The sequence below is a fragment of the Trichechus manatus genome, unplaced genomic scaffold (genome assembly GCF_000243295.1).
Source record: "Trichechus manatus latirostris isolate Lorelei unplaced genomic scaffold, TriManLat1.0 scaffold00085, whole genome shotgun sequence".
Classification (NCBI taxonomy): Eukaryota; Metazoa; Chordata; class Mammalia; order Sirenia; family Trichechidae; genus Trichechus; species Trichechus manatus.
The window spans coordinates 1,981,896-1,989,923 of NW_004444021.1; positions in this window are offsets into that span (position 1 = coordinate 1,981,896).

Below are 8,028 nucleotides of genomic sequence, written 5' to 3' on the forward strand. Positions count from 1 at the left end.
TGGTCTGACTGAGACTGGAGGAACCCCAGAAAGAATGGCCCCCTGACTCTCTGTCAACCCAGAACTAAAACCATTTCCAAGGCCAACTCTTCAAAGATTAGACTGGACTATTGGACATAAAATGATACTTGTGAAGAGTGTGCTTCCTAGCTCAAGTAGATAACGTGCGACTAAATGGGCAGCTCCTGTCTGGAGGTAAGATAAGAAGACAGAGAGAAGGTCAGAAACTGGTTGATAGGACATGGAAAATCTGGGGTGGAAAGGAGGAGTGTGCTGTCATAGTATAGGGAGAGCAACTAGGGTCACATAACTATGTATGTATAGATTTTTGTATGAGAGAGTAACTTGAATTGTAAACTTTCACTTAAAACACAACAATAAAAAAAAAAAAATCCTGAATGGATGAGTGTATTTACACAATTTACAAATTCTTCACATTTTCTATGTTATTGTAATCTCATCATGGGCATCAATGAATATTTCAACAAAATATTTTACTTTCAATTACACCTGATTGTTTCATCTTGTGGATTCATTAAAATTTACTTAATTATTCCCTATTTTAAGTTTTCAAATTTAGTTTCCTTTAAATTTTTTTTGCTTTAAATCAAAGTTTCTCAATCTTGGCTCTATAGACATTTGGGGCCAAATATTTCTTTGCTGGTGTGGGAGTGGGGTGTCCTATGCATTGTAGGATGCGTAGTAGTATCCCTGGACTTTATCCCTTAGATGTTAGTAGCATTCCCTCCTCCTCAGCCATGACAACAAAAATATCTGCAGACATTGCCAAATATCCACTGGGGAACAAAATCACTCCTAGTTAAGAACCACATGTCGAAATCATGCTGCAATAAATACCTGTAAGTATAAAACTTCTTTCCATAATTAACAGTATTACTTAGAGCAAAAGTCTAATGAGTAAAATACCTTGCCCAAGGTTACACCATTATGAAGTGGTAAGTTGGAAGTTATCCCTAATCAGCAGGCCTCCAAGGCCTTGAGGATCCACGTTCAGGACTATGGTCTATGGTCCCAGATTACAGTATCTCCTTCTTGGCCCCCTTGTTGACACTACTTCCATTCTTTTTCTTCCATATTACCCTACTTTCCACAATACTATCTTCCAGTAATCTATTTCCTGCCTCACACTTGGTGATTTGTATTCTCCTTGTTTCTCTCCTTTCATTCACATCTCTCTTTGTCTTGGTCAGGTTCCACAGAAGCAGACCCTGAGCCAAGGATGAATGTTTAAGGGATTTATGACGGAAGTGCCCCCAGGGATACAGGTTAGGAAGTGGCGGAAGCAGGAGAGGAAAGCGAAGGAAGCCCGGCAACGGCGCAGGTGCAGTCTTAGGCACAAGTCCTGCAGAGCATAACTTCAGCCTGATTCTTCAGGGAGTTCTGGAGTATACATTATGCCTTAAAGTTGCTCCAGTTGGAGGCAAGAGAGTTGCTATTCATAGCATCCGATAGTCTTTTTGTCATTTTTAAGGAGTAGAAGAGAGGTTGCTGAATAGACAAGTTCCTCACACCCCATCATCTTACACACAAAAATGGTAAAAAAGGGATCCAAGGGGGTATATGCAGAGATCCCATACTGTCCACTACATACTTCTCATTGAGTCAACACCACCGTAATATTTACCATCCGCTTACTTTTTTCTGTTGCTAAAAAACCATGAATACTTAAGCCGGATGTGAATAATGGTTCTAGGACCAGGAGTTCTGGGATAATCTCATGGTGGGAATAGTTGGTCTTTATCAAAAAAAGGGGGGTGGGGAATGAACCTGCTCACCTGTGTAGAAAGTCATTGACGCTTTGGATTAAAAGTGACTTCTTGGAGGACTTCCCTTTCCAGGCCCTGTTTTACATCAAACTGGAATTTTTGACCTAAGGAAAATGGTAATTTTCTCATTTAGGATCACCTGGAGCTTTCATGGGGGTTTAAATTCCATCACAGCTAGAAACTAGTCATCTCTAGTTTCATAAATATGAACTCGTAATAAGGAGTACATCGAGGGCAGGAAGGAGGGGCACAGCAAAGACAATTACACAGTCTTACCTCAGTGCCTTAAAGAGATTGTCACATAAGCCTTGAAACACAAATCCCCACAAACTGAGCATCAGGCGACTATTGCCCAATGTTGTTAAACAGAGTGACTATACTTGCCTTTAATAGCTCAATTTCCGTCATACAAAGCAGACACTGAATAACACAATGACGCATAATGGAGTGAGAAAATTTTGAGTTTCCTCGTATCAAAGACGGTAAATACAATTCCCAAATAAACATCAAACTATCAAAACGCCAATGAAAACTAAGTATATATAGACTGCAAAGACTTCACAGGCAATAAAAATGTGTACAGTTGATACTATATACGTGCTACTTATTACGCACTACTCTTTAGAAGAATCTTTCATCCTTTCTACTCTGTTGCTTGATTACCTTTCTTCCCTCTCTTCTCTTTCCCCTTATCTTTCCTCTATCTCCAATTTAGTGTTTATTTCTTAAGAAACAAGTTTATATTTTCCTTAGTTATCTCTTTCCAACGCTTGCCAATAGGATCTTCCTCCCTTTTCAATGACAAAAATAAAGGTATTTTTTCTAAAGAATCCATTCCTAAGAAGAGTTCTAATTTCTTCTGATGAAATATTCGTTGTTCTCAATGAGCTACAAATCCATTGGTAATATTTGACAAAGTCAGCATTATCAGATTGCAGACTTCTATTCTTAACATTTCTGTGCTGACAAAAAACTCAATTCAAGAGAGTCTGTATAATCAGATTGCTATTTAAAAGTCCCAATTTTGAAGAAAAGGCTATTTTCTCTTCTACGTCCAGAAAACACTGGCTGATCTGTGGCTCCTGCCAGCACTGCTGTAGCTGCCCCAGACAGCGGTTGCATAAACTCTCTGGCTGAGTCATGTCTCTGCTCAGCTACTCAGTAATGAGCCATCTCTAGGGACATTCCTGAGACGTGCCAGAGATGCATGTCTGGTCTCCACCTAATTCTTTGTCATGCCCCAGGCCATGCCCACATTATAGGAATTTCTAGTGCATTGCCATGCTCAGTCAGAAAAAGGGAAATTCTGCAGAATTGCTACTTAATATTACTCAATAAATCAGTAACAGAAGCAATGAATGGAATGGAATGCAAAATTCTTGGCTCTTAGCCCTAGATAGAACCACTTCCTTCCTATGAACAAATAGTGGTTAATAGATTGGCTTGGGGGACTGCGGGAGAGGGATAGATTCTAAGCAGTTGATTTTACTCTGAAAACATATGGAAAATTCTTACCCTTTCCAAGGGGAGAGACTATGTTACTTCTTTTTTGTTCCCTTGGACTAAAAAGGCAATAAAGACTCAGCGAACAAATATTTGCTGATTTTAACAGTTAAACAAAATGATTCAAAAGACTTACTAAACAAACATTTGCTGACTTAATAAATAATATAATGGTTCCCATATAAAATGTATTTGTTGGATTCTACAAATATTATATTCCTTCCTTTCAACCAATATTTCATTTTTGTCCCAAGAGAGACTCTGAGAGAAAATTGCTGCTACCAATGTAGAAAGACAGCCATCTGGGGGAAAAAAAAGTAACAAGTAAATAAAATAAAATGAAAATCTGCTGGAAACAATGTAATGTAGAGAGAATTCAGAAGCAATTCTTCTTTCAGTCACACAGTTTCTAACTTATTAATGGTCCCATATATACTCAAACCAGACTATAGGAGTGGATGACTTTTCTGTTACACTCAAGAGACTTAACAAAACTGCTTCGTACCAGTATTTCCTAATTATTTTTTTCAAGAAGCACTACTCCTATAGCTTCCAAAATATCTCTTCAGTTAAGCACTCCATTGGGTTTCCCACTATCCATATCCTGATTGTATTCAAACAGCTCCCTCCAGAACCTCTCACCTTCTACTCAGTGTGATAATGTTCTTGGATTTATGCACCACGTAGGCAAGACATTACTGTTGGATAAAGAAGACTTTTCTGCAGAGACCTTGTTTTGAGGCATGTATCTAGGTGATCATGAATTGGCAAAAAGATAAAATTTGCTCCATTAACTGTAGTCATTCATCCTTTCAGTCCATTCTTAAAAATGGACTTTTTCAAAAAGATAAATCTGAGTATTCCACTTCTCTGTTTAAATCTTGCATAGCTCCCTATTTCCTAGAGGATAAAGGGTAAACTCCTTAGCATGGCAAAAGGACTTTACAATATGACTTTAAGCAACCACCTCTGGTGCCTGTCTCGTGGTGGATTCCAGGCTCAGGACACTCAAAACCACTCATTGTTCTGAACACATGGTTCCTTCTCAAGTCTATCTCTTTGCATTTGTTCTCCCCTTCAGCTGGACTGTAAGGTCCCTGGGTGGTGCAAAGGGTTTGCGCTAGGCTGCTAATCTAAAGGTTGATGGTTCAAAATCACCCAGTGGTGTCACAGAAGAAAGGCCTAGCAATCTGCTTATGGAGCATTTCTAATCTGTAATACATCGGGTGGACATGAGTTGGAATCAACTCTACGGCAGTGAGTTTTTGTCATTGTTGTTGTTGTTAAACTGGAGTCCCTGGGTGGTGCAAACAGTTAATGAGCTTGGCTGCTAACAGAAAGTTTGGAGATTTGAGTCCACCCAGATGCGCCTAGGGATCTGTGTCTGAAAAATCAGCCATTGAAAACTATATGGAGCACAGTTCTACTCTGACACACACAGGGTCACCACGAGTTGAAAGTGGCTCAATGGCAACTGCTTTAGTAAGACTAACTTCCTCTCTCACATTGTCACTTATTCTCAGTTTTTGTATTTGGTTTAAAATGGCATCACATCTGTGAAGTCTTCCTGGAGACTCCCAGACATAGTTATTTACTTACTTGATTTTTCAGAAGTCAACAAAAATGCTGATTGTCTACTCTGTGTTAGGTTGCTGTCCTAAAGATAAAATATGGTTATTTTTCTTTGAAAAATCATAGGCTGTTGGGGCTATCAAGAGATTTCAACTATAACCTTTGCTTTTATTTTATATTTCACTTATTTTTGCATAGTCTGTCTTTCTCATTGAACTCTGAGCTCTTTGAAGACAAAGTCATGATTTATTTATTTTGTCAACTTTGACTGCAGAGTGTAGGCATAAATCACCGGGGAATGGATGTGTAAGGAAGAGTGTTGCAGGAACTTCCCACCACTAGTTGAGTATTAATCAATTCATTAAAGAGAACACTTCCTACTACGCCAACATTCCAAATAGGCATAGTTTTTAAAATTTGTTGAGATGCAGTGACAGCTGCAGACCTGCCTAGGAATGAGCTGGCTATTAATTATCTTTGGAGAGGAGTAAGAACAGAGAAACGTCAGGTGATTAAGGGAAGTGGATTATGTATACAAGTTTAGAAGAAAGCCAAGCTATTAGTCATTTCCTTAATAAAGCAAATTCTCCTATAAGGAGTAACACATGAAGTGGCATCTTAGTATTCATTTATTTATTTGCTCTTCCACAAATATCTATTGACAATCTTCTCAGTATAAAAGATTATGCTAGGGAGAGGTGGCATAGTGGATAGATAAATGCAATTTCTTATAGAGCTTACATTCTGAAAAGGAAGAGACAATAAATAACTAATAAGCAATAACATAAATTGCAAATAATCAGTTAATTAAAGAATCATAGCCTGGAGGTAAATAATGTTGATGTGGGGAGTCCAGTTATTTTAAATATATTTGGTACAAAATTGACAGTAGGACCTGATACTAGATTGGGTATAAAGTTTAAGGAAGAGGGAAGTATCGAGGATGTTGGCCTACTTTCTGGCTTAAGCAACTGGGTGGATGCTGAAGCCAGTCTCTGCCAAATGGGACACAGGAGTAAGCCTGGTGCCTTGGGGAGATCACACGGTTGTTTCTAGATACACTGAAAAGGAAGTAGCTATGGTACATCTGGGTGGAACTGTTGAGTAGGAAAATGATTATGTGAGTATGGAGCTCAGATGGTAGCTACAGGACTGAGATTTCTATTTCATAGTCTCCCTCCTACAGAGAGTAAGTGAAGCCACTGGAGAAGATAATGTAGCCCATGTAAAAAGTGTTGAGTGGTAAGGGAAGAAGGCCTAGGAGAGAGCCATAGATACTTCAGCATTTAGAAATTTAATAAAGAAGGTGTCCGAAAAGCAGACTGAAAGTGAGTGTGAAGTAGTTTTATGAGCTAGAACAGTTAGAAAGCTAAGGATGAAGAGGACAAAGTAATTTTACCAGAGAGATTTTCAGACTTCACCAAAATTCAATGAAAAATCTTTTTTTTAACATTAAACTAATTTAGGTTTAGAAGAAAATTGTTAGCCGATATCTAATAGTTGTAAAAATAAGGCTGGTCTGAATACCATAAATTCAAAAAGTGGTTTATTATATATTTTTTCTGAATAGAAGCAAGCGTATTTCCCTAGTGAATCATTCTTGTGAATATTAGCATTATGTTATTAGAAAAGTAATATAAGCATAACTGTCTAAGGTTATTAAAAGAATTACAGAAGTCGAAAAGTTTACCGTGGAAGAAAATTAAGGACTTCATTCCAAAGATAAAGCCTCTAGCCTAAAAATCAACTTCTATGCTATACTTTAAGGAGCCCTGATAGCACAATGGGTAAAGTGCTCCTCTGCTAACAGAAAGGTCGGCAGGTGGAACCTGCCATGGCTTTGTGGGAGAAAAGACCAGGCCATCTGCTCCTGTGAAGATTATAACCTAGGAAACTCTATGGGACAATTCTATTCTGTCATATAGGGTTGCTATGAGCTGGAATTGACTTGAAGGCACACAACAACAACAACGAAAATGCTATACTTTATCAGTTTGACATTCTTCATTGTTTTTATATACTTTGTCTTACCAAATATCTACTTCATAGATCATCTCATTTTCTTAAAAATAGGAGTCTGCTTTTGAATTTGTCTTTATAATGAGCTAACACTGTTGTGGATTGAATTGTGTTCCACCAAAATGTGTGTCAATTTGTCTAGGCCATGATTCCCAGTATTGTGTGGTTGTCCATCATTTTGTGATCCAGTGTAATTATTTTATGTGTTGTAAATCTGAACCTCTATGATGTTAATGAGGCAGGATTAGAGGCAATTATGTTAATAAGGCAAGATTAGAGGCAGTTATGTTAATGAGGGAGGACTCAATCTACAGGATTAAGTTTATCTTGAGTCAGTCTCTTTTGAGATATAAAAGAGAGAAGTGAGCAGAGAGATAGGGACTTCATGCCACCAAGAAAGTAGAGCTGAGAGCAGAGCTCATCCTTTGGACTCGGGGTCCCTGTGCTGAGAAGCTCCTAGACCAAGGGAAGATTGATGGCAAGGACCTTCCCCCAGAGCTGACAGAGAGAGAAAGACTTCTCCTAGAGCTGGTGCCCTAAATTTGGACTTTTAGTCTTCTAAACTGTGAGAGAATAAATTTCTCTTTGTTAAAGCCGTCTACTTGTAGTATTTCTGTTATAGCAGCACTAGATAACTAAGTCAGACATCTTCTGAGAATGTAGTAGTGTGTTGGTCTTGGAACTTTCTGCTAGAGCAGTGAACTAACATTGGTGAGCATGTTTAAGACAAATTCCATTTTATACAAAAATAACATATGATGATGCATATGCCAGGATATTATTTTTGATTTTTATGTGAGATTTTAGTCATTTATTTTATAAAGTAATTCTTGGTTAAAATCTAATTTTAAACTCAAAGTATTCCTTTCTAATAAAAAGTATTCTTTGAGGATTAAATTTTCCTTTGCAGAAACAAGTCAGATGGCCTGGAGGCATGGCATTATCATTATTATCCAGTAGTGCCATAAGGAAAAGAGATGTGGACTGGAAAGTAAACTTGACATTCATCAATCTCTCTAAAAGCAAATTCAAACACCCTAGACTTTTTAAAGCATTTGCAATAACTCTTGAAACAGAGAACAATTTAATTTATCAAGGCACACAAGGATAAATAAATTTTCCCTAGTCACGAGAGGTAAGACGGCTT